The sequence below is a fragment of the Hemicordylus capensis genome, chromosome 5 (assembly GCF_027244095.1).
Source record: "Hemicordylus capensis ecotype Gifberg chromosome 5, rHemCap1.1.pri, whole genome shotgun sequence".
NCBI lineage: Eukaryota > Metazoa > Chordata > Lepidosauria > Squamata > Cordylidae > Hemicordylus > Hemicordylus capensis.
The window spans coordinates 76,233,680-76,259,292 of record NC_069661.1 but is presented as its reverse complement, the minus strand read 5'-3'; the positions used below and the strand labels follow the sequence as shown (position 1 = coordinate 76,259,292).

Below are 25,613 nucleotides of genomic sequence, written 5' to 3'. Positions count from 1 at the left end.
CTACCTTCCATTTCCACTTTTATTTACTCGTATTCTCTAACATGTATTTTTATGCTGGTCTATGACTGTAATAAAGGATGATGATGATGATGATGATGATGATGATGATGATGATGAAATTTCATTGGGCAACATCCTGTCTAAGTTAGTCATGACTAAGTCCAGTTGAAATTACTAGTCAGGTCCAACTTGTCTCATTGATTTCAGTGGTGTTTAGTCATGACTGATTAGTCTGGATGATTCCCATTGATTTTAGTGGAACTTCTTTCCAATTAAAGCTGAGGATTGCAGTCCCAGAGAGGAAAGAAGTTCTCAGTGCAAGAACCAAGCATTAAATATGTTCATTTCACAGATGGTACAAAATCAGACCAACACTCTATCAAAGTCATCTTATAATCCAATAGTAGACAAATGATACATGTAGATCTCCCCCATTGTGTTTTCCCCATTAGGCACCTTCTAAATGAGCAAAGAGGCACCTCTTAAAACTGGTGATTCTCTTTATTTAGCAGAAGGAGAGCAAATGGCCTTTTTCAACCCCAGTTCAGCATCCCTGCAGTGGATCTTCAGTGGTTCCTACTCCCACCACCAGCCTCCCCCCGTCTTTTCAGGGCTGGTTCAGCCCATTTACTAGCCTTTTCGGCCCTCTTCCTGCTCATGGTGGCCATTTTGAAGGCCGACGCACATGTGCACTGGCCATTTGCATGCCCAGTGGGGGAGCGAGAATTATTGTAGAGACCCCACCCCCCACAGCGGCAGCAGCACCCTCCAGGTGCCACCGGACCTGGCGGTAAGTTTTCTTTAAAAAAAAAAAAGTTTTAGAATTCCTGATCCGGCCCAGGGGGTTCGGCTCGAGATCAAGCCAAACCTGGCCCAGTCTGGCTCAATGTGAGCCATTGAACAGGCCTGGCTTGATGGCGAACCAGCTCGACCTCAAGCCAGTTCACACATCTCTAAAGCTTTATGCTGGCACAGTGTCCATAGCAACCAACAGATCAACAATGACAACATTGAGCTGTTCCAACAAATGCTGATGGGAATCATGAAAAAATGGATCAAGGCATTGCTGCCTCTTTGGGCTCTTCTTGTTTAGCACTAATTACAAGATAGGGCTTCAGTATGTCATGGTATTCTCTTTATCAATCATAGCCCAAATCCTGGAATAGACTGTTTATAGAATCCTATGCACACTTACTTGGAAGCAAATACCATCAAAATGATTGGCACTCACTTCTGACTAAACATGAATAAGGTTAGTATGCAAATAGTTTAACTTCCATGGTCATCACATTCAGCGAGTCAACTTCTAACTAACTCAGAGACAAGTTCAAACAGGTAGAAGCATAATCATTTGTTTCTAAACATCCATTTCATTTCTTCTACATGCCTATGTGTCAAAAATCTCTCCAGATACAAGTCCCTTGATGTTTTTTCCATGCGTTATACAGAAAACTAAAAAGGCATTTTTGGTAGTAACTGCTGTCTTCTGATGCACTGAGTTTCCTTCAGGGGCCAGTTATTAGAATGCTAAAAGGAATTATTCTGCCATGACAGTTAACGCAAATCCCCTGGAGGTGGGAGAGAAAATCCTATTAGCCATTGGCTTATACCTTTGGGGACTTCAAAAGCCATCCTTTGATGTTCAGGCAAGGTCTTTGAAGTGACCAAGCACGCAAAAAGAAGATAAAAGGCTAGGGAGCATGGGATACTGAATCCCATTGTGTATTTCCCAAGTTACAGAACTACTGTGCTGATTTAGTGTTTCAAAATGGCATACCAGTCGCAAAAGAAGGTTTCTCTTTGTCACAGATGCTACATAATTATTAGAGAGTGGCTCAGGGTTTACAAAGCTGGAGAGATACTAGGCTTTCTAGAAATGCATACCAGTTGAAGTGTAAAGTGCTCCCACTAGCCTTTAAACACTACAATTGAACCAGATCACACCCGTGTAACTGCACCTTTATACAGCCTAAGTCTAAAAGATGTATTGGTGCAACCCACACTCCTTGAAACCAGTAGCATCCAGGGATGTTCCCATTTGTGGGTTGTCAGAGAAGAAAGTATCTGTGTTAGGGGTTCCAGAAATGGGACTCCTGTATTGCCCTTAGAGAGGTCTTGCCTATCCCGAGGAGAGTCCAGGTGTTAGATAGTGTTCACCATTGTGGCCAGAAACAGCATAGGGGGATTAGCCAAGGAGGTAACACAGCTGCAATTCCCTTCTATAAAGGCCCGGACCGGTCATCCCAACATCCCAAGACAAGCTTTCCTCTGTGGAAGTTCAGCTTTCCTGAGACTCCAGGGTGGGCAGCCATTACTCCCCTTTCCCTCACCAAATAGTCATATTCCTGACCTTGGCACCAAAGCAGGTATCTTGGACCCTTCAAATCCCCAGAATCAACAAGCTGAATATCACTAAAGTAAATCTCTTGCCTCTGTCCTAAAAAGAAAATCCAGTCTTTCTGCCTCGCTTATCTGAAACCCATTGTTCCATTGTTCTAGAGATGATCCCCAGTAATCATTAATTTAGAGGGGCACTGCTTTAGTGCCTTTTTAAAATAGCCAGTTAAAAGGTCACCAAATCTCACAGTCTCTGGGATTCATTCTGGAGATTATGGCCCTTTGTTTCTCTATCTTCACCCCATATTCTCCATTGAGAATCCAGCTTCTTTTCCCCTTCACCTTGGACAGGTAATTATAGGGAAAGCACCTCCTTCCGCAATCCCAGCAGTTTTTCCTTTTTCTTCTCCAATTTCCCTCTCCCTTCCCTGGATACATGAGTGTGTGAGTGCTTGTGGGTCTAGCGCTTGTGTGAGTGCATTTAGATTTATTTTCACCAGGTTAAAGCAGGGAGGGTGATCAGCTTGCTCCTGATTTCAAAAGGGAAGACCCCATAATGGCTCCTGAGCCTAAGGCTCCAGCCCAAGACCATGGGGCTCATGAGAGATAAGTCTACCACCAGGCAGAAAGTCCAAGAAAACCACTCACAACTTTCAGCAGGCTTAGAGGCGTTTCACACAAGCAATGTGTCATAAGGGGGTTTGCGGGGAGAGCGGAAACCGGGAATAGCCTCACTGTTTCTTCCTTCCTTGTTTCCCCAAACTCTCCCAGTTCCCATCCCTTTCCTACCCCTGATCTCTCTGCTGATTCCTCAGAATAACTTTACTTTCTCTTTCTCTGCCCAAACTCTGTTGGGTGCTTTCTCTCTCTGCCTCCGCTTCTTGTGCTGATTCTAATGATTAGCCTCTCCTTACCGGAACTTGTTCAAGTTTCTTCCTCTTTCACTCTCCTGCCAATTCTGCTTTCGTTTCATGCCAGAAGGGAAACCAGTTTTTGGTTTCAACCACTTCTTGCACGAAACCTTTCAGGTCTCTCTCTTTGCTACCCTCAGTTTTTGCACTTGTTCCCCTGATCAACCCCAACTTCATATTCTACCCAAACTCTTTCAAGCTTCTTTCCAGGCTATCCCCAGTATCCTGCCATTTCTCTGTATCAACTCCTCCTTCCTTTCCAACTCGAACTCCTTTGGATTTCCTGCATTCCTCTTCTTTACACCAAAATCTTAGGTCTTCAGCACTATGTCCATGTTCCTTAAAGTGTCTCACCAACGGAGCCTGTAAATTGCCCCTCCTTATGCAGCTCTTATGCTCAACTGTTCTCTGTTTCACTGCCCTGCTTTCCCCAATTCTCATTGGATTCCTCAATCTGAATTCCTCCATTGAGCAGACCACCCACCACCACTTCACTCTCCCACTCTTGTTTAACATAGCCATAGTCACAAAAGCATATTCATAAGCAGAGATAAAGCAACCAAACCAGATACGTATCCATCTTGGGTGTCTGCATAACATGGGAATCCCATCATTGAAAATATAGTCAAATCTCTTACTTTGTATCCAATAAGCTATATTTCTAAAAAAAAATTATTCATTCATTCAGTCAGTCAGTCATTCAAAAAAATTCATTTAAAATATTTCTATACCACCCAAAACTTGCGTCTCTGGGCAGTTTACAATTAAAATAATCTAAAACATTATATCTATTAACAATTAAAATCATTTAAAAGATTAAAAACATTTAAAATCCAGCATTAAAATTGTTTAAAACTATAAATCTAATTAAAAGCCTGGGTGAATAAATGTGTCTTCAGTGCCTTTTGAAAAGTTGCCAAAGTTGGGGAGGCTCTTATTTCAACAGGGAGCACATTCCAAAGACCAGGGGCTGCAATGGAGAAGGCTTGTTCCCAAGGAGCCACCAGACGAGTTGGTGGCAGCCACAGGCGAACCTCTCCAGATGATCTTAGCAGGCAGTGGGGCTCATGGTGAAGAAGATGTTCTCTTCAATACCCAGGGCCTATGCTTTTTAGGGCTTTATAGGTAATGACCAGCACCTTGTATTTTGCCCAGAAACATATTGGTAGCCAGTGCAATTCCTTCAAGACTGGAGTAATATGGTCTCTCCTAGATGACCCAGAGACCAATCTGGCTGCCGCGTTCTGAACCAACTACAGTTTCCGGACTACGTACAAAGGCAGCCCCACATAGAGCGCATTGCAGTTATCCAACCTAAAGGTTACCAGTAGATGTACCACTGTTTTGAGGTCGTTCATCTCAAGAAATGGACGCAGCTGACGTATCAGCCGAAGCTGATAAAAAGCACCTTTGGCCACTGCCTCAACCTGGGACACCAGGGAGAGGTTCAGATCCAGAAGCACCCCCCGACTGTGCACCTGTTCCTTCCAGGGGAGTGTGACCCCATCCAGAACCAGCAGATCAAAATCGTCTCCCAAGTTTCAACCCTGCACAATAAGTACCTCTGTCTTATCTGGATTCAGCCTCAGTTTGTTATCCCTCATCCAGCCAATTACTGCGTCCAAGCAGGTGTTTAGGGAGGTTATGCCCTCTCCTGATGATACTGACATGAAGAAGTAGATTTGGGTGTCATCAGCATATTTAGAACACTTTGCATCAAATCTCCTGATGATCTCTCCCAACGGTTTCATGTAGGTGTTAAACAACATCAGAGACAATACGGAGCCCTGAGGGACACCATACGATAGTTCAGATTTTGAAGAACAAGAGCCTCCAAGAGACACCATCTGGAATCTGCCAGTGAGGTAGGAGCAGAACCACTGCAAAGCAGTGCCTCCCACACCCAACACCCTCAGATGCTCCAGAAGGATACTATGATCAATAGTATCGAAAGCCGCTGAGAGAGGTCCAAAAGGACCAACAGAGTCACACTCCCTCTGTCAGTTCCCAATTGGAGATGATCTATTAGGCTGACCAACGTGGTCTCCACCCCATAGCCTGCCCGAAACCGAGTTTGAAATGGGTCTAGATAATCAGTTTCCTCCAAGACAGCTGGGAGGCCACCACCTTCTCAATCACCTTGCTCAGCCGTGGAAGGCTGGAGACATGCCTGTAATTATTTAACTCTGAGGGATCCAAGGCAGTCTTCTTCAGAAGCGGTTTAATGAGTTAAGACACAGAGGCATCCTGCCCTTCCTCAGAGAAACATTTATAATCTCTACCAGGCCCTGTACAACAGCCTCCTTGCCATGTAGTATAAGCCATGTCAGACAAGGATCAAGACAGCAGGTGATAGCCACACCATTCCAAGCAACTTGGAACATCCACATCCACATTTTACATCCTCAGGAGTTACAAACTGAAACTGATCCAGGGTCATCACATAAGAGGAGCTGCAGGACACCTCGGCATCAGACTCTGTAACAATTGTGGAGTTTGAATCCAAGTCAGCCCGAATTCAAGAGATTTTGTCCACCAAGAATTCATTAAAAACATCACAGTGAGAAATTGTTTGTTCTAAGTACTGATTCAAAGGGGAACATTAGCCCCTTCATGACCCTGAACAATTCAGCTGGACGTGAACTTGCGGAGGCAATACAGGAGGAAAATAATCACCCACATCATTACTGGATCTGTCACAGAGTTGGTGAGGCAGCGGGGATCAGTGGCTGCCCGGCTGCCAGAAGCCCCAGAAGGCCACACAAGTGCAGCATTTAAGGGAAGGGCTCCTTTGGTGGGCTAGCCACCATTGAACCCCCAGGCTCACCCGTAAGCCTGGGGGTTCTCACAATGGAGGAAAACTCAGTTGCGCTTCCTTAGCCCAGTTTCCCTCCATCATGTGAATGGTCAGAGTGTGAGTCTATTGGCCAAGACACCCAGTGTCAATGCTGTCTTCTTCAACCTCACTATCAACAAATAGGTAAGTCAGGGGATGTTCTCATTTGCCATTGGGGAGATTGCTAACTAGCACAACAAACTCAATGCAACACGGCCTTTTTCTCCTGGTACTTCATAGTCTGGTAGTCTCAGAGGGCAGCTGTGGGCCTTTTTGTAGGCCGGAGCCCAACTTGACCCATCCATGTTGAAACAAGTCATGCATGCATGTATGAGCACACACAGTATCATTGCATAAGCCCTTTTCAAACATTGGGTTGTATGTGCAAAAGGGTCTCCATTCATATGAAAATATGATTCTGTGGATGACTGTACATGCATTCATTTTAAAAGTGAACTTGGGTATATAGGCTCCCTCAAATGCATGAACAGATAGGAAGTAAATTACTTCCTATCTGTAATTGAACAAAATATCTAAATGCCATCAAATCTGTATGTGTGTACTACACAGATTGTATATGCATTGCACATAACATGTATATAGGGCTATATACGAATATCAAACTGAGATGGTTGAGTGCCATCAATTTGGAAGCAAAATAGGGCCATTGACACATAAGCTTGTAGATTCTTCATATTCAGGAAACTCGATAGATATACAAATGAAAGTGACATTTAGAAAGGAAAAAAAATGCTTGAAGACCCCAAAAAACTTCTGTGAGCTTCCAGGACCTTCTGGAATGTTGAGGGCTTAGAGATACCATAAGTCATCTCACTGAGAGAAGAAACTCCTGCTTTTGCTGCTACCTTTCATTGGTGGAGGCCAGACACCAGACCTTAGAAAGTCTAACTCAGTGATTCTCAAACTTGGGTCCTCAGGTGTTATTGGACTTCAACTCCCATAATCCCCAACCAAAGGCCACTGATGCTGGGGATTATGGGAGTTGAAGTCCAATAACACCTGAGGACCCAAGTTTGAGAATCCCTGGTCTAACCTCAGAACTATTCATCAGTCTGAGCTATACATCCCACCAGCAAAAAATTTAAGGTCATTCTCATGACCTAAATGAGGGTTATCAGGGAGGCAGTTTCCTTCCAACCTCCCTCCACACACACGTTCAACCCTCCCCATTAGATTTTGCCGCTCAAGTGGCACATGAGCAGCAGAGCTGGGAACAGGAGTAGGAAGTCCTATGGCATCCCATAATGCACCGTCCCAGTGCATTGGGGGATTCCTCTGCTGCCAGGTGCGCTTGCTGCCCACCTTTGTGCACACTCGGGCTGCAGGTAGTCCAAGCATGTACACAGTGGGGGACTGGGGTAGAAGGGCATGCTTGTGCACCTCTACTTCAATAATAGTGGGGGTGAGGAGAGAACTGAGCCATCCTGGCACTCCACACAAGCAGCCCTACTGGGTGGCGCTTTACAAGACCAGGTACGGTGGCTCGTGTGTATGCCCTCTTTGCCTAGCTAAAGTCCTCCTCCTTTCCCCAGTACTGCTGCCTTTTAGAATCTCATCTGTCTGTCTTATTCATCACCTGCTTCTGACCCTTTCACCCCTTGATTACTAAGGTCTTGACCTCTTGGTCTATGCTCTCTTTGCCCCCTTTGACCTTCAGCTGCTGCTGCTGCTGGAATATGGCCTTGCTTCTGGCCCGCTGGATAGACAAATGGTATTCCATTGCCCCAACACTTGACCATTTGAATGTTTAACCCCTGCTGGACCCTGACAGTGACAGATAAGGCTTCAGTGCCCCACTTTCTTATTTGACATGCCCAGAAAAACAGCTTCATGGTGACCCAGAGGCCAGAAGTATGTATGTGGAACCAAATGTATGTGGAATGGAACAATGGTGCTGTCTGCTAGCAAGCATCAACTAAATATGTGCAATTAACATTCAAAAGTAATCACCTTTCTGAGGCTTTTAAGACACATTTGAAACAAGGTGTCCTTTTTTGCCACCTTCCTACCAGTACATGGTATTACACAATAGAAGCAGAATTAGCAGTTGAGGGGGGGGGGGGGGATCCTGTGCAATGGTCCAAACACAGGATTGATATCCCTGACAAGTTAAGCAACCCTTGACGACAACTGTCAATCGCATGTAAACCACACATTCTGCCCTTAATGCTCACTCAAAGAGAAGCAGCCAATTCCTCTTTAAAAACCTGGCACCACAAAGCATGCCAAAATCAGTTAACACCAAATGTCATTGCCTAAACAATCTACAGAGTTAAGGGGAGAGAGATCAACATGAATAACCATCTCCAACCAGGATATTCTCTTTTGGCAGAAAAAGAAACCCATGGACAATAAATTTCCAAATCTGTGGTAATCTCCAAAAATGAAAGTTCTTTGGAATCAAGTTGCTACAGATTTTCACAGCAAGCCAGCAGTTGTATTCTCTCCTTTATATGCCCTTCTGGGCTTGGATGAGGGTAATAAGCAGAAATCCCATCAATAACCTAGCATTTAATGCTTGCAGCCGGAATAGTTATAGCAGCATAATGGCAACACCCAGATTCACTGTTGCTGAACAGATTGATTACAAAAGGCTAGATGCTCTTGCAATGGAAAAAGCTAATGAATTCCAGAAGCGACTCATATGGCAGCCATTTAGCCACCTGGTTGCTTTTCATTACTTTCTTAGTCCAGCAACCAAAAATGCCTATTAAAAAAAAAACAGAAAACAGAGAAAGCTCTTCACACTATTGATCTTTGAGAACAAAGCCTTTTGCAGTGATCTGGAATAGAGTTTGATCCAAAATGCAATACAGTGCTTAGTAGTGGGTGTTTTTTCATTTCTGGTGGTGGTGATTTTTAATCAAAAAGATTCTCCTGTTTTTTCATCCCTTTGTTAGGCCCAAAATTCAGTCTCTTTTTGTTACATACATTATATAGATCAACACTGGTGTAACCCTACATCCCTCCGCCATTTATCCTACTCTCATGCGCTTCATGTGTGTCACTAATTCCCATAATTGTACCCAAGTGTCCATTGTATGACTTCTAACCTTTTTGCTGACTCCTAGATTTTTTTTTAAACGGTCTGGATGTCAGCCACTCTCTGCAAGCCCCATCCCTGCAAAAATATGTCCCATAACTCCACTCTCACCAAAACCACAAGGTCAACATTTGTCAAGTCATGGTCAATGAATGGGGGGGGATGACTGGACACTTCTGGGATACGCTTCTGGGACACATCATTGTGGGGTGGGACATACAGGTAGTGTTTGCAAGCATGTACACCGCCCATGGCTACAGAATAGACACACAGATCTTCAGTCTCCTCAGAATCTCAGAAGCTCATCTCTCAAGTATCTCCAGCTCCCTCCCAGAATTTCCTTCCTTTAGTCCTCTCAGAAGCTCCTCCCAAGCCCTCTTTAGGCATTATGTAATGCTGCACACAATTATGTAATGCCAACAGGAGTGTACTAGCAAGACCAGCATGAGGCATGCTCTCCCCCTATTTTCCACAGATACAGAATTTGTATGCCCGTTTATGCCACCTTGCATTCCATCATGGATGAAAAGCAGGCTATAAATGGGATGAATAAACTGAACTGATTGCTTTGTGTCATTGTTGACTCTTGTTCTTTATGGGATTTTTTTAAGCTCAGCTTTACTTCGAGGAAGTAATTTTATATGTATTTAAATAAATGCACATCTGCAAAGAGCTATTTCTTTCTGAGAGAAATGGTCACTTTGTTTGCTTTACATTTATAACCTGCTCTTCCTCCAAGGAGCCCAGAGCAGTGTACATGGTTATGTTTATCATCACAACAACAACCCTGTGAGGTAGGCTGAGAGATAAGTGACTGGCCCAGAGTCACCCAGTGAGTTTCATGGCTGAATGAACTCAGAAAGTCCCTTGACTTCAGAATGCATGCTGAATAAAAACAACTTGAAAATGTTAGCTGAGAGACTTTCCAGCTCCTTGTGATATTATAGGATCACTGAAAGCATTTCTGGGTCACCACCATTCAATATCCATCATGATTATTGCATGGTAATTATGTACATTAAAACAGTGTCATAAATATGAATTGTTATAATTGTGTAGTTAGCGCTTGAATCAATAGCATACATAAAGCCACAATTGCATCTTTAATGCCCAATGACCACAACATAAGCAATATCTGCTAATTTACCATGCATATCCTTATCTAACTGTAAAACCAGGCTTATTGTTTAATATATAAATATACATTTATCATAGTTCTTTTTCTCCTCTTTCCAATTAGAGAAGTAAGTGTGATCTTTTTACATAACATACAGCTTATACATGAACTTTTGTTCACATCTCATAGCTAATGTCTTCCTAATGTCTGGATCTCCACAACTTATGGAGTTGTGCATTATCCAGCTAATACACAACTACCTATGGAAGAAGAACACATCCTGAAGAATTTCAACCAATAGTTTGATCCTTTTTTCCCAAGCAACAGGTATTTCAGGGGAATATTTCCAGCATTATTTGGAGGTTTTGGAGATGCAGCTCCTGATGGCATCAGCTCTTAGCACCAGAAATCCTATTGACCACTAGGGGCATTAGGGGTAGAGACAGCCAGTAAGGCCATCCCTCTCTGACTGTACTTTTTCTACGAATTTCTCTTTGTAAGACTGATAGGTTTCATTATCACCTGGAGAGAAAGACTTCTGTCCTTCTCCCTTACCCACTTCTTGTATGTAGCTAGCAGGCATGCAGGCTTTATCTAGCTCCCTGATGCATTTCCTAATAATCCATCTATTCAGAACTTTAACTCCATGTCTCCAGACAGTATTAATTAGCAGTACTCTCCTTACCTGCGTACTCCTGCTGCAGCTGGAGTAGAAAAAGAAATGTCCCCTCCAAACTCTCTAACGAGTTTGATCCTTCTTTCCCAAGCAATTTAGGGGAATCTTTGCAGGATCATTTGGAGGACACTGGAAAATTTTATTGTCTTTGCACATAAAAGAAAAAAACACCCCTTGTGTGCTCGTATTTAGGTTGATTAAAAATTATGGAACACCACAGCAAGCAAAGTTGTGTTAGCTCCAGAGCAACATCAGTGCAGGCTCTGAGCATGTGAGAACAAACTATTTGACCCTCTTTTCTAGCACTTAACACAGACCGTACTGAATAAGTCACTCCTTCAAATTTTGTTTCTAAGAAAATTCCAGGGAGCTCCTCCTTTCTGTTAATGGTTGTTGAATCAACTAGAACTGTCTCCCCCTGCAAAAGGAATTCCCCCTATAAATGTGGACAGGGCGGCAGGCAGGTGTTATGAGAACAGTTGTTTAGGGTTCCTCTATGATTTGGAACTGCAGGCTTGCAGTCTCCATCTTGGCTACCTGGACCAGTGGAACTACGAGCCTTCCACATGCCCATATTTGGCAAACTCTCAGTCATTTAGCACAAGTCATTTAGCACAAGCCGCATGGGGCAACTTTACCGCAGGCTAAGGGGGTACAAGTGACTGCAAGTTACCCCCATGCCCCTCTCTATTTGGCAATGCAGAGAAAGATGCTGGCTGGGCAAAACATGAGAAGGAGGACTATTTCTCAAAAGAATAGTCAAACTCTTTTTTTTCATTGGCACAAAGGATAAGTCTTATTAATCACCTCAAAAGGTCCTCAGATAAGGCTGTATCACTCCCACCTCACTACTGCAGCATTAACGGTCTGGTGCAGACGTGTTTCAACTCTAGGCCCCAATCAATGGTGTACTCCTTCTTCAGACCTACCATCTGCATTTGCTTTGTCTCTGGCAATTCCACCTACCTGCGCCATCACTCCAGCTTCATTTTCAGACCCCTGGTTTGGACCTATCCACAGATCCAAACCATGCACCATGCTGGGCTGCCTTAGAGAACCAACCTCCCCTGGATTTTCCCTGGAACCAGCCACTTTCCAGGTCCCCATACCTGCCTCTCCTCTACCCTGTCCTTCTGCTTGGGCCCTGGGAAGGAGGACCCCAGTGTTCCACATCCTGCAAGTGTGACAGACACACCAAAGGTATTGGACAGGGGTGTTGGGTCCATTGGACGGGGGGGCAAATGTCCCCAGGCCAGGAGCATCAAGGGGCCCACAAGCAGTATTCTCACTAACAGGGATTCTCAGATGTTGTTGACCACAACTCCCAGAATCCCCAGCCAAAGGCCACTGAAGCTGGGGATGCTGGGAGTTGTAGTGAACAACATCTGGGAATCCCTGTCAGAGGGAACAGTGCCCACAAGGCTCTTCAGACCCATGGCCAGGGTGTGACATTCCCCCCACCAAAATGTTTCTTCCCCTCCCTCCCGCTGAGCATGACCAGTGAACTGTTTCTCTTTTTTCAGGCAGGAGGACGGTGGCTGCTGAGAAAGAAAAGGGTTAATCTTGCCCAGCAGCAGCCATCTTTGATTGGTCCTCCTTGAGTTGTGCTCCTCCCCCACTCGGCAATTCAATGCAGCAGTTGTGTTTGCAACAGGAGGGAGCAGAAAGAAAGTGTGGCCAGGAGGAGAGCTGCTGGCAAGGAAAATCAAACAACCCTTATCTATTTCTCCCCCGTGTGTACTGTGTTTTTGCACCCAGACCCAAGGAGACACGGACACAGTTACTTTTGGTGAAATTGGCCATTTTATTAACATTCCAAATTGCAGTGTACTTGAGGAATTCAGCTGGGATTGATGCTCCACCCCCACAGTGCGGGCACTTGCAGGTCGGCCATGCGTGTGGCCGCCTTACCCTAAGGCCTATGGCGCTGGCACCTTGGCTCGAGGCAATTCGACCACTGACAAGCGAGAACACCCTTCTCAGCCGACCTAATGTCAGGTCCCTGCTGCAGGCGCTATCCGTCCGACGCTGTCGAGCCATACGGAAGGAAGCCACCTAGAGCGGGGTAGGAGTTGAGCTGCATCCCCAGTCTGTCAAGCCTCAGGGGATCAGCGCCTCCTAGTTGAAGCCAAAAGCTTACCTAAGGTGCTGCACCGATAATTTTCCAGTTTTTTACCCGCACTGTACCTGCCATGCCCATGACAAAATGACCTGTGAAACTACGTGTAACTAAACTTCTAACTAACTACTATACCCCGATATAGCCTGAGGCAGGCGAAAAAAGACTCACACCCAACAGCCAATCCGGTGTGTGCCCAAAAAATTCCTGCCCGGCCCCATAATGGCGACCAGCCAAGCCCAGTCTATATCCTAGGGTGGGAGGGAGGGTGCAACTCTGAGAGGGTGCCTGCGTGCAGGCCTGCTCTGACCCCGCCCCCTAAGGGAATGCCTGACCAATGGGAGCCGGCTCCCAGTGTCAAGTGCTCCTCCATGGGGGGCTGGGGCAAACAAGCTGCGCCGCCTAGAGCGGCGGCGATCGGCTGGCTTCTCCTTCCTACATTCATGAACTCTGTGTGTGTGTGTGTGTGTGTGTGTGTGTGAGAGAGAGAGAGAGAGAGAGAGAGAGAGAGAGACCCATCTCCAACTGAAAGCCTCCCTTGGTGTGTCTGTGTTTTTTTCCTATTCCCCAAATCCTTGATTGTGCTTGTGTGCATGATTTTTTATTTTAAAAAATTATTTTAAATGATTGGGTTTTCCCCCAATAAGTCCTGACCCATTTGATCTTCCCCTCAGAATCTGCAATGAGTTGTTTTTCTCTCCATGGAAAGGAAAGCAGAAAGTAAGAGAGCGGGTGAGCGGGGTGGAGTTTATTGGCAATAAACTCCAATGTGGTTGTGGTTAAATATATATTCAATTGTTTTTCAGCCAAACAAGTTCTCAAAATTGTATACATAGCAGAGAGAGATTTCTAAACTTTAAAAAAATCATTTCCAAAGCAGCACGAGATGCCAAGCATCAGCCTCTGTGTTCACTATGAAATCATAATACCCTCTTTCAAAATCACCTATTTAAACTTTAAACCCAGGCCTATCATTATTTCAGTACATTTCCCAGCAGTGTATCTACAGTTGTACTATTCTTTCTAGTGCAAGCTGCCATATGAAAACATGTAAGAAACCTCTCAGAAGTATGCACTGAGTTATTTTCAGTGCTTCTCATTTCCTATGCCCGGAAGGTTAGGGCTATCTCTGACCATGGCTGATTTTATTCTCTTTGGTGTATATATTTTGCCAGCCCTCAAGAGTCAAGTCCTTTCTTACTTGCTTGGGAATAGTGTGTGTGTGTGTGTGTGTGTGTGTGTGTGTGTGTGTGTGTGTGTGTGTATGAGAGAGAGAGAGAGCGCACAAATGGGCAAATAGGGATAGGAATTTTGCTAGGGTTCTAAGTATGCCTATATCAGGTCATAGTAGTAGGCATATATACTAAAAATGTCTCTGAGCTAGGGGAATATGTGTGCAAGTTTGTGTGTGAAAGTATATGCAAATATGAAGAGGGTGTAATATTATATACATAGAAGGGAAAGAAAGGGCATGCTAAGTATCTTGCTTTCATCATGTCCTTACAGTTTTTCTGCAAAAAATATATGGGGGAGGAGGAAAACAAAGAAGATGGGGAGCAAGGGGGCCCATTTTCACTTTTTGTCCCTAGGCACACTCCAACCTTGCTACACCTCTGGATTTGGAAGAAGGTATTACTAATAATCTCTCCCTCTCTCTTTCTCTCCTCTTCCTCCTAAGTCTAAACTCTGCTCTCCAGGTACTCGCTCTGCTAGCCTTGATTGACTGATTGATTAAGTACCGTCAAGTCGGTGTCGACTCTTAACGGCCACATAAATGGATTATCTCCAGGATGATCTGTCTTGAACTTGGCCTTTTAGGTCTCTCAGTGGTGCATTCATTGTTGTTGTAATCAAGTCCATCCACCTTGCTGCTGATCATCCTTCTCTTTCCTTCAGCTTTCCCCAGCATTATGGACTTCTCAAGGGAGCTGGGGTTTTGCATAATGTTCCAAAGTACAATAGTTTGAGCTATCATCATTTATGCTGCATGTGAAAATTCTGGATTGTTTTGTTCTATGATCCATTTGTTTGTTTTCCTGGCTGTCCATGGTATCCTCAAAAGTCTTCTCCAGCACCAAAGTTCAAAAGCATCAATACTTTTTCTGCTTCTTCAAAGTACAGCTTTCACATCCATAGAGTGTCACGTAAAAACCATTGTCCGAATGATTCTAATCTTTGTAGGTATAGACACGTAATGGCATCTGAATAACCTTTCCAAGGCCTTCATTGCAGCCCTACCAAGTGCTAGTCTGCAACGTATTTCTTGACTGCTGGATCCTTTACTGTTGATGGTTGATCCTAAAAAGCAGAAGCTATCCACCACTTCAGTGTCTTCATTATCAGTTCTGAGGCTGGTTGCTGTACCTATTGTCATTAGTTTAGTCTTCTGTACTAACTTCTGTGTAGTCCCATTTTTTCACTGTTCTCCTTGACCTTCATTACTAGCGCTTGCAGATCATCTCCATTTTCAGCTATCAGAGTAGTGTCATCAGCGTAGTGCATGTTATTGATGTTTCTTCCTCCAACTTTAAAACCGTGCTCATCTTCTTCCAATCCAGCTTCCCTCAGTTATATGTTCAGCATATACATTGAATAAATAAGGAGAAAGTATACAGCCTTGTCTTACTCCTTTGCCAATCTGGAACCAATCTGTTCCACCATGTTCCATCTGGACTGTGGTTTCCTGTCCTGTGTATAGGTTTCTCATGAGAATATTGAGATGTTCTGGGATGCCCATTTTCCTAAGGATATTTCACAACTTGACATGGTCAATGCAAATGAAGGTTTTTCTGTAGTCAATGAAGCATAGAATGAAATACCATTAGCCAGGTGTTTAGTCCAGGTGATCTCACACCTGAGTCCAGGTGCTTAGTCCAGGTGCTGAGCAGCTGGGAGGGAGATGAGTGTCAGCAGAGATCCAGGAAGGTGGCTCTTCAGAGAAGAGAGGACAGAGCAGAGGACAGCTGGCCAGGACAGGAGGTAGGTAGAGAGGAGAGGAGAGTGGTTACACAGAACCGAGCATCACCCTTTTCTGACCACAAAGAGGAAACCAAGTCTTAAGATGAATTAATTGCATTTTGGTCCTTTAAGCTAAAATGCCTCTTCATGAGTCTCTGATTTATATTATTTATTTATTTATTCAATTTCTATACCACCCGATATAGAAATCTCCAGGCGGTATACAAGTTAAGATATAATATAAAAACAATATAATACAATTAAAATTAATAAAACAGATAAAAATCTTGATAAATAAAAACGCATTAACATATTGCATGTTAGTTTTATTGCCTTTTATCAATCGCCTATTTTCATTTCCTGTACCCCAATAATCCTTGAATAAATCTGATTGTACAATATTCCTATCTCAAGTCTTTATTTCCAGACCAAAGCTTTGCACAAATTGACACTGTAATGGACTGTTCACTGTAGTCTCACTAATTCCCCACACAAGTAGCCTTGGGACATTTCACCAGCATTCCAGAACAGTTCATTAAAGCACAAGTGCCCCAGTGCTGTTCACTGGGCTATTACACCTGAAACCTTCCCAAAGCTCTGAAACACATATATAACTCCATGCAATCAGGGGCTTCCCCATTCTCTTCAGAGCTGGGGAGATGCTGGCACATACATCCTGAATGAGTTTTCCATTAAATTACTCTACAGGCACAGAGAACAATCTCAGAGTCGGGATCTTTGCTGTGCAGACTTCAGCCAATAGTTAGGGGTGTCTGTTGGCCTGATTACATGTAGAAGCTTTTCACACATGTATGTGTGCAAAACCGGGCTAAGGAAGCCCAGCCCAGTTTTGCACGTGTGCGTGTACCGCTGGGATCAGGCCCAATCCGAGTGGCACCATGGCGGCAAACCCACCTACAGAGCCACCCTCCAAAATGAGGTTAGGAGAGTGAGCACTCTCCTAACCCCGTTTTATTGATCGTCTGCAAACAGGCTAGCAGACTGAAGCGATCTTGGAGAGGGGAGGGGGGATCCCCATAATGCACCCCACACTCACACGGTGCATTATTGGAGCTCTGTGGGTGGGGCAGATTGTTCCAGATTGGGACAACCATCCAACTACGGTGTGGGTGAGAGAAGATTTGTATCCACCATAGTCCCATTTCAGAGCAGGCTCTCCTCTTCAGATGCCATTTGCCCCAGGAGAGAAGGAAATGTAACTGTTTCCTTTAGCAAGGCCCCCATTGCTTCCTGTCATTTTGTAGAACAGCTTTATCCCCCGCATTCAACAGACTCTTGGGTTATTCCATCATTGTTGTGTATTTAGTATCTTACCAGTCAAAATGTCCATCTGTTTTCTCTTCTGCTTTCCTGGATGAGATTCAAAAACCTCAGTCAAATGCTCAGTCTTGGCCAAGTTCATTTTTATGATGTTGTTTTATGAAGCACCCTTGCATTCTGTACTTTTTATATATACATCACTAAATTTAAAACATGATAAATAGTCCTCAAGCTGCAATAATCTATGTACTTGTGCCACTCTGTCAACATATTCAAAGAAAGCAATTGCTTTAGCCTTAAGAATGATGAAACTGACTGTATCCCACAGCTTCTGAGGAGCATCCTAATGGGAGCTTAGTATTCATCAAAACCTCCACATGCTGCACTTGCTTTTCTTTCCCTTTCTTTCTTTCTTTGAATCCACACTGCAAAGCAATACATTTCAAATGAGGCCAAAAAAACCTGTTTCAGAAGTCAATGTGGCCTGTGAGCCCAGAGTACATATACTGTGAGAACGGCAGTATATAGTGTACACTGGTGAGGGGAAAGGGGCAAACAAAAATATTTGTACAAATTGCCTTAAAAAATAACACCACTGACAAGCATTTTGCTATCATTTACTAGCAAAATGCTTAGTGTGGCAGGTTGTGTGTTTTGTGTATGTGTAAAGAGAGTCAGCATAGCATAGTGGTTTGAGTGTTGGACTAGGACCGGGAAGACCCGGGTTTGAATCCCCATTCAACCATGAAACTCACTGGGTGACTCTGGTGCAGTCATGTATTTCTCAGCCTAACCTATATCATTGGGTTGTTGTGAGGATAAAAATAACCATGTATACTACTCTGAGCTCCTCGGAGGAAGAGAGGGATATAAATAATATATTTATATATATTTAATATATATTTATATTATTATTTATATATAAATATAAATAAATAAGAGGGGGGTATTTTCTGCTTACTCTTGTTATACAAGACACAGAGATACTATCTTCATTATCTTGAAATTCATGGACATCGAGATACTTCTGAATTTGTCCATGAATTTCAAGATAATTCATTAAAATAGCTTTATAATAATCAGTCTGTTAATCATATTACTTTAAGAAGGAAAGGAGATATTGAACATTAGCCCTTCAGAAAAAGTATTGTCTCTAAGTCAATGATTCCAAAAATGTGTGCCTGAAAGACACTAAAGTACTGTGAGAGAGGCCAAGGTGTGCCTTGGAAAAAATCATGACACCATGTTGAATATATCCACCATTCTAAGGCCTTAGAACGGGAAGGCCAAATACTACATCCCAAGGAAAAGGGTTAGAACATATCAGGTCTCCCTGACACAGCCAGCAATACAGCTGAAAGGTACAGGGCAATCTAGGAAGCATCAGCATTCCAGCCTTAAAAGTACAATTCTATTCTGAATCCCTGACTAATTAGGGAAAGGGAAGAGTGGGATGCCAGGAGGCAATTATTTGAATTCAGACTATAGGGTTGAATCCAAAGAACCATGGGTGGAAGGAAAATGACCACTTATAGAGACTATTCTCATGACCAGCAAAAACAGGGCTTTAGGTCTGAAGGCAGGGTTAGCACTACCATGTGAAACCACGGCAAACTCTCAAACAGGGCTCTGTCAAAAGAGGGGCACCCAGTTCCCAGCCCCTCTTCTAAAACCAGGTTTAGCAAGCAGAGGAGGTTGCCTACCCCCTCTGAGTACTCCTGTGAAGCCACAGAACGCTGCAGAAGATCTGTATATACAGAACTACCATAGAGCCTGCGTACCAGAGTGGGCTGCAAAGCTAGCAGAAGTTCGCTTGGGGAAAGCCTATCCAGCAAACAGCACTGAGCTTCCTTAAAGTGGCAGGCACCTTGAAAATGAGCCCAAGGGAAAATATGAACATAGGAAGCTGCCCTCCACTGAGTCAGACCATTGGTCCATCCAGCTTAGCACTGTCTACACAGACTGGCAGCGGCTTCCCGAGGCTCTCATGCAGGATTCCTGCTCAGTCTGACCTGGAGATGCCAGGGAGGGAGCTAAGACCCTTCTGCATGGAAGCATGCAATTGACCTTTCTATAGCAGCCCCATCCCCTAAGGGGAATAGTTGTACAGACACATATGTGATACTATTCATTCATTTTACATTTTACTAGCTGACCTTTCACAGAGCATCTGTGCGGTCTTACACTGAGCCTGTGGCATCCCACCCCACAACTCTTTTGTCGCCCCCACAGTGCTCTTGCTCGCTCTCGCCACCCCCCCCACAACTCTCTCACTCACTCTCGGCGCCCCCCGCAACTCTCTCGCCCGCTCTCGGCACCCCCCACAACTCTCTCGCCCGCTCTCAGCGCCCCCACAACTCTCCCGCCCGATCTCGCCGCCCCCCACAACTCTCTCGCCTGCTCTCGCCACCCCCGCAACTCTCTCAACTACTCTCGCCACCCCCACAACTCTCTCGCCCGCTCTTGCCGCCCCCGCAACTCTCTCGCCCGCTCTCGCCGCCCCCGCAACTCTCTCGCCCACTCTCGCTGCCCCCACAACTCTCTCGCTCAGGCTCTCTGTCCTCTGTCTTTCTGTCTCTGAGAGCTCTGAGCTCCCTGCCGCTTCATGGCGCGGCGCAGCCAACCACCTGCAACTCAGTCAAGCCGCCTGCAGCCCCCAGAGCCAACTGTCCAGCTCCCAAAGCCGCCCCCAGCCTCCACGTTCCCTGCTGCTTCACGGCGCCCCCAAGCCAACTGTCAAACTGCTTTCCAGCTGCCCCGCAAAACTCCCTGCTGCTCTGGAACTCTCTCCCCCTCTGTCAGCCCATCGCCTCCTTTCTACCACGTCCCCATGCATGGCCCATCTTGGAGAATTAATAATATAGATATCCCGCTCTTCCTCCAAGGAGCCCAGAGCAGTGTACTACATACTCAAGTTCCTCCTCACAACAACCCTGTGAAGTAGGTCAGGCTGAGAGTGAAGTGACTGGCCCAGAGTCACCCAGCAGGTCTCATGGCTGAATGGGGATTTTTGTGCTCCTTCCTGTCCCCTGCAAGTCACAGGACAAGAGCAGGAGTGTCCCTGCCCTTGCTTGCAGCTGCCCTTGCCTGCAGCATGGTTTAGTGGTTAGAGTGCTGGACTAGGACCGGGGAGACCCGAGTTCAAATCCCATTCAGCCATGAGACTTGCTGAGTGACTCAGGGCCAGTCACTTCTCTCTCAGCCTAACCTACTTCATAGGTTTGTTGTGAGGAGGAACTTAAGTATGTAGTACACCGCTCTGGGCTCCGCCGGTTCCTCCTTCCAACTGCTGCCTCAGAGGAGATGCTTCCCGACCCACCCACCCCCGCCGATCACCAAGGCAAGGGCAACAGCACCGTTGCCCTTTCCAGGTGGAAACTGCACCGGTGATGGGGCTGCTGCTCTCCCCTTCCTGGTGCCAGTGATGGCGGGGGGAGGGAGTTCTGCTGCTGTAGCTGCTGCTGCTGGGAGCCAGTTCAAAAGGAATCAGGCTAGAGATGCACTCAGCAAAGGCGCTGAAGGAGCAGCCTAGGAATCAAGCCCCTGCCCCGTTCAGAATCCAGGGAAAGGCAGGGCAGGGAGCAGCAGCAGTCTTGCCAGCGCTCTCCTCCTTCCCAAGCAGACGGAGGCTGCTCCGGGTGGGTCCGACAACGTCTCCAACAGGCTGGGAGTAGGTGGGGCGGCTGGCTGAACTTCCTGCGGGCAGGGGAGCCCCTTCTCGAAGCACAACGGGCCCCACCATGCATCCCACCTCCAGAGACTCCCAGAGATTCGGCCCACTGTCGCGCTCGCTTCCAGGCTGGGTCACGGCAGTGGCAACAGGACTGGCCGCTGCTGACCAGGGCCGTTCTGCGGCACCCCACTGGAGGATGGGGCTCTCCTTCCTGGGCGTGCTCCTGCCCCCACACCTCACAGCTGCGCAAGAGGAGGCCCTTCGCATCCTGCGAGGCTATGTGGGAATGCGCTCCATACGGGGAGAGTGCGGGGGCCTCGAACATGTGGGGCCATAGCATATGGCCAGTGGATGGGGTGGGTGGACAGATGTTCAGCATCACCCACTCACTGCAAAGCCAAACTGCTAATCTTTGCAAGTATTCTAGCCACATTGTGTGTGGCTGGTGGGGGGGACGGGACTTGAGCAGGCTCCCGTGGTAGTGAGGGGTGGAACAGGAGTGACCTGACAGACTGTCCACGCAAGGGTCACGGAGGCAGAGGGTCAGCCCAGCGGCAGCTTCTGCTCTGCCTGCCACTGCCCCAGCGGGGGTGGTGGTGGTGCGCACATGGTGACTGGGATACTTACAAAGTGTTTCGGCCTCATGGCGGCAAAGGCAATGGCGGCGGGTGGCTTGTGGTGGAAGCAGGGGGCTCAGCAGTGGGCAGAGCAGGTCCTACACCCACTCACCTGGTAACGTGAGTGGCCTCTGTGCACACGCAGAGGACTAAAATGGGTTGCAGATTGACTTACCTGTTATTTGGGATGCTGGCAGGGGGTGGTAATGGCAGATTGATGGGGAGGCAGAGTTGCCACTTGGCTACAGTGGCAGTGCGGGGGAGGCAAGGGGGGTTCTTACCTTCTACACACACTATACAGTGGGATGTGGGGGGTGGTGCCACGGAGGCCACAGCTGCGGGGAGGGTGAGGGGTGGGGCAGGTTCCCCCTTCTGCCTCTCCAAACCAGGCTTCTGTACGGTGGGATGGGGCGATGGGGGCTGCCACAGCAAGAATGAAGGGGGGGTGGCACATGTGGCAAGGATGTGGCAGGTGCACACTCCTCATTGCCTGCTTGTCTTCCCGTCCACTGTGATCAGGGGGGCAACTGGACAGGGCTGGTAGGGGACACATCTCATCGCCCTTGCCACCAGCTTAGTGCCTGGGCTAGTTGTGGGGGCATCTGGCAACTGCTTTCACCAGCATCTGGCAACTGCTCCGGGGGGCATCTGCTGTGTCCCTCTTGGATCTGGGGTGTGTGTTGGGGTTTGTGTGTGTTCATGTTGGCTTTTCTTTTGCTGGCAGTTTCAGCTGCAGCTGCTCTCTTCTCTCTCCTGCCTTGTTGTGAGCAGGGAGTTTTGGGCATGGGGTCGGAGTTCAGTGCCTTTGACAGTGCTGCAGTTGCCAGGAAAGGGTTAACTGAGGCTACCAAAGGGTTAATTGAGCAGCAAAGCGGGATTGTAGCTTGGAGTCCTCTGAGTAGTCTCCTTGGGTCACATGCTTGCCCTGTCCACTCAGGGAGCTGCTGTTGCCAGGTTTGGGGCTGGAGGACCAACAATGCTAGCTGTGGCTGGGGAACCTTGAAATGTTAATCGTCTGTCGCTCACACTCCCTGCCAAGACTGCACCAGGTGCTTGTCTGTTTGCTATGAGGTAAAAATAGGGTTCTATCTACTTTCAGAAGGTCACCCTGTTTTCTGCTCGCATAAATAGCTTCGTAATGTCCTTGAAATACTTAAGAGTTCACACACACTGTTATAAAAATATCCTGTTCTGGACAGAGCCAAGGTTACCACTGAGGTAAGAATTCAGGAGATCACTGGACTTTTATAGCTCTGAGGGCCAGGAGCCAGAACTTTGGTTAGCACTGTGGAGAACTGAGAGTCCAGGCCCTTATTTCTTAAAGTCTTCACAAACCCAAATCATTCATCTTGCCACCAATCATTTCAGGTTGGCGATCTTTCCACCTCCCTGAACCCTGAAACCAGGTAGGGGGCATTCAGCCACATATTCAGGATATTCCCTTGAGCCTATGAGAAATCCCTAAAATCCAACAGTCTTTTGGTAATAAGTTACCAAGCGGTGTGCAGGTAGTATGAGCATAGTATAAAACCCAGCTCAGACCAATCTTATACAATAGTAAACAAGTAAAAAGTTTGCTTTATTATAACAAATAGGAACAGAGTTATGAGGCAAATAAAAATCAATATGAAATTATTGGGTGGTGCGGGGGGAATAGTACAAAAACCAAAGGTATTCTTACTTATTTCCCAATGTAAGTATCATTTTATCAGGAGGCAACAATTCTGAAATTTCAAAAAGGATAGTTCAGAATCTAGATGCTAACTAGCATTAGTGTAGCCATGTGTCCCTCATCAGGAACAAAAGGGATGGTGAGGTACCACAAGCCTCTTAATCTCTCTTACAGGAAGGGAACTCCCTGAATAGCACTTCCTGAAGAGAACTAGTAGGTTATCCCATTCCCCTTACAAATATGAAAAATATTTATATACCGCTTTTCAACAAAAGTTCCCAAAGTGGTTTACATAGATATAAATAAACAAACTTACTTAAGTAAGTTTACTTTAAAAGCACACATGTAAAAGAAAACATGTTACGCCAGAAGTTTGGTTGATTTGGCAGTCTGTCACTTCAGAGGCAGGAAGGCAATGATATTGTTATCTATAACAATTCTATGCATGTGTGAATTACTCTGAGTATGTATTGACTACAGCCATTATCCAATAATTACAGTAATAAAAATACAAAGGCAAGAATTTCCTGCCCCCCTTTTGCATCTATGAATCCTCATGTCCCAGCCGTGGCCCGAGTGACCAGGTGTGAAAAGCACAGCAAGCATGTATGTATGTACATGGTTGGAGCCGTAGGGTTGCCAACAGTCCCGGATTGGCTGGGGCATCTCATCATTTTAGGGAGAAGTGCTTGTCCTGTCCAGGGTGCTCTTTCCCATGGATTTTGGGTGGGTGGTGGGTGGCAGCGGCAGCCAGTGTGAGCTCCAGTCCCCCATGGCTCTTTCCCTGCTTGCCTACAGGCTACTGCTGCTGCTGAACTGCTCCACTTGTCCTGCACCCACCCAACAATCAGTTGTTCAGTGGGTGGGCGGAGTTTGCATAGAAGCCTGTGTGAGGCTCCTCCTTGAAAATCCCATTTACCTTCACTTGTAAACGTGCATGGGATTGCAGATACTTGGAAGTGCTAAGTGCTGCCCACCCACCCCCTCTAGATTTGCTTACCATCTGATGAAGGGTTCTGTAGTTTTGGAAAGCTTGTCTTTTAATGCTTTGTGGCTGTTTTGATGGTTAATAAAGGACTTTGGACTGTGGGTTTTCTAAAGGGGCCTTGCCCTACTTCATAGGCACTAGCTCCAGTGATGCTGGGGGCCTCTGCTAATTGAGACAGAGGATGAAGTCATGCTGGAGCTGCTCGTTCAGGTTCCCCCAGTTCTCCTGGTGTGGTGTGGTCGCAACAGCCAGGTTCAGGGTCACAGATTTCTCCCACCCTGTTTCATCTGGCTGCCTCTTCCCGTAACTGAGGAGTCCTTGATCTGGGATCATGACAAGTAGGTAGGTTCCATAACAATTCTCATGCTTCTGCTTGTGCGAAAGGTTGAGTTGTGCATGTATAGAAGGCTCTTTCTGTAAGCAGGAGGACAGCTTTAGATCCAGCCCCATGGTAACCAGGCAATCCTGCAGTAAGGAGAATGCTTGCCCATTATTCTGAGAGCTGAAAAAATGCATATAGATATAGATAAAAATATAGATGAGTGTATAGTGGAGGGCACCTCCAACTTTAATCTGGAGGTGGGGGGCATGCCTCAAGTATCAAAATCATGAGAAACACTACTCTTAAGTGCTCCAGTAGAAGAAACATGATAAATGTATTTAAAACCCAACCAAAGTGTTGATGATAAAGTTGCCTGCTTTTAATTTGTCACTGAAAACCACAGAGCATACAACATTTTGTTCATTAAAGAACAAATTCAACCCGGAATGGGTTATTTGTTAGACAAATGAATACCATCTTTTTTAACTGACTCATTTTTCCAGGGTAACAGCAACGCATCATATCAAAATCACTTTGCAAAGCATTTGCTCTGCTACAGAGGATATAGCACTGCAAATCAGTTACCATAGCGAAGGTAATTAGTAATTCTAACTCTCCATAGGTTTAAGCCTTCCCAGTTTTCTTTTTCATTCTTTTGGGCCTGCCCCATTTAAGTTAATGTGAATAATTAATGGGTTCTGCCTCTGGCTTGGTCACGTTTACTATAATCAGGTTCTCTATGATGGGTCCAGGACTTCATTTGGATTGCTTGGTGAAGCTCTCTATTTGCACATAGATTTTGCCTCCTCACAATAGCTACAGTTGTGTGGTTTTGCTTATTGAAATATCCTTTGGTTTTTAAAACTAGTCCTAGGACATTTTATTTATTTATTTGCTTACTTTCCAGTAGGCTTATGAGATCACCCAGCATTCTCTGCGTGTGTCCATGTGTCCCCCACTATCATCTTCGCAACGAATGGACCAATATGAACCAAATCAGGTACAGTTGTAGGGACACATAGGGACACCTCAACAGCATAGT

At 45.8% G+C, this 25,613-nt stretch overlaps 1 long non-coding RNA gene across 2 annotated transcripts in view; it reads right to left on the bottom strand.

Annotated features, from left to right (window-relative positions):
- Window positions 1-23,149: 23,149 nt before the first annotated feature.
- Window positions 23,150-25,613, bottom strand: part of LOC128327843 (uncharacterized) — a 49,404-nt gene continuing 46,940 nt past the window's right edge. For both annotated transcript variants that reach the window (XR_008308829.1, XR_008308828.1), the window contains exon 4: window positions 23,150-24,714. This is a non-coding gene — a long non-coding RNA (uncharacterized LOC128327843). The remainder of the gene's footprint in view (window positions 24,715-25,613) is intronic.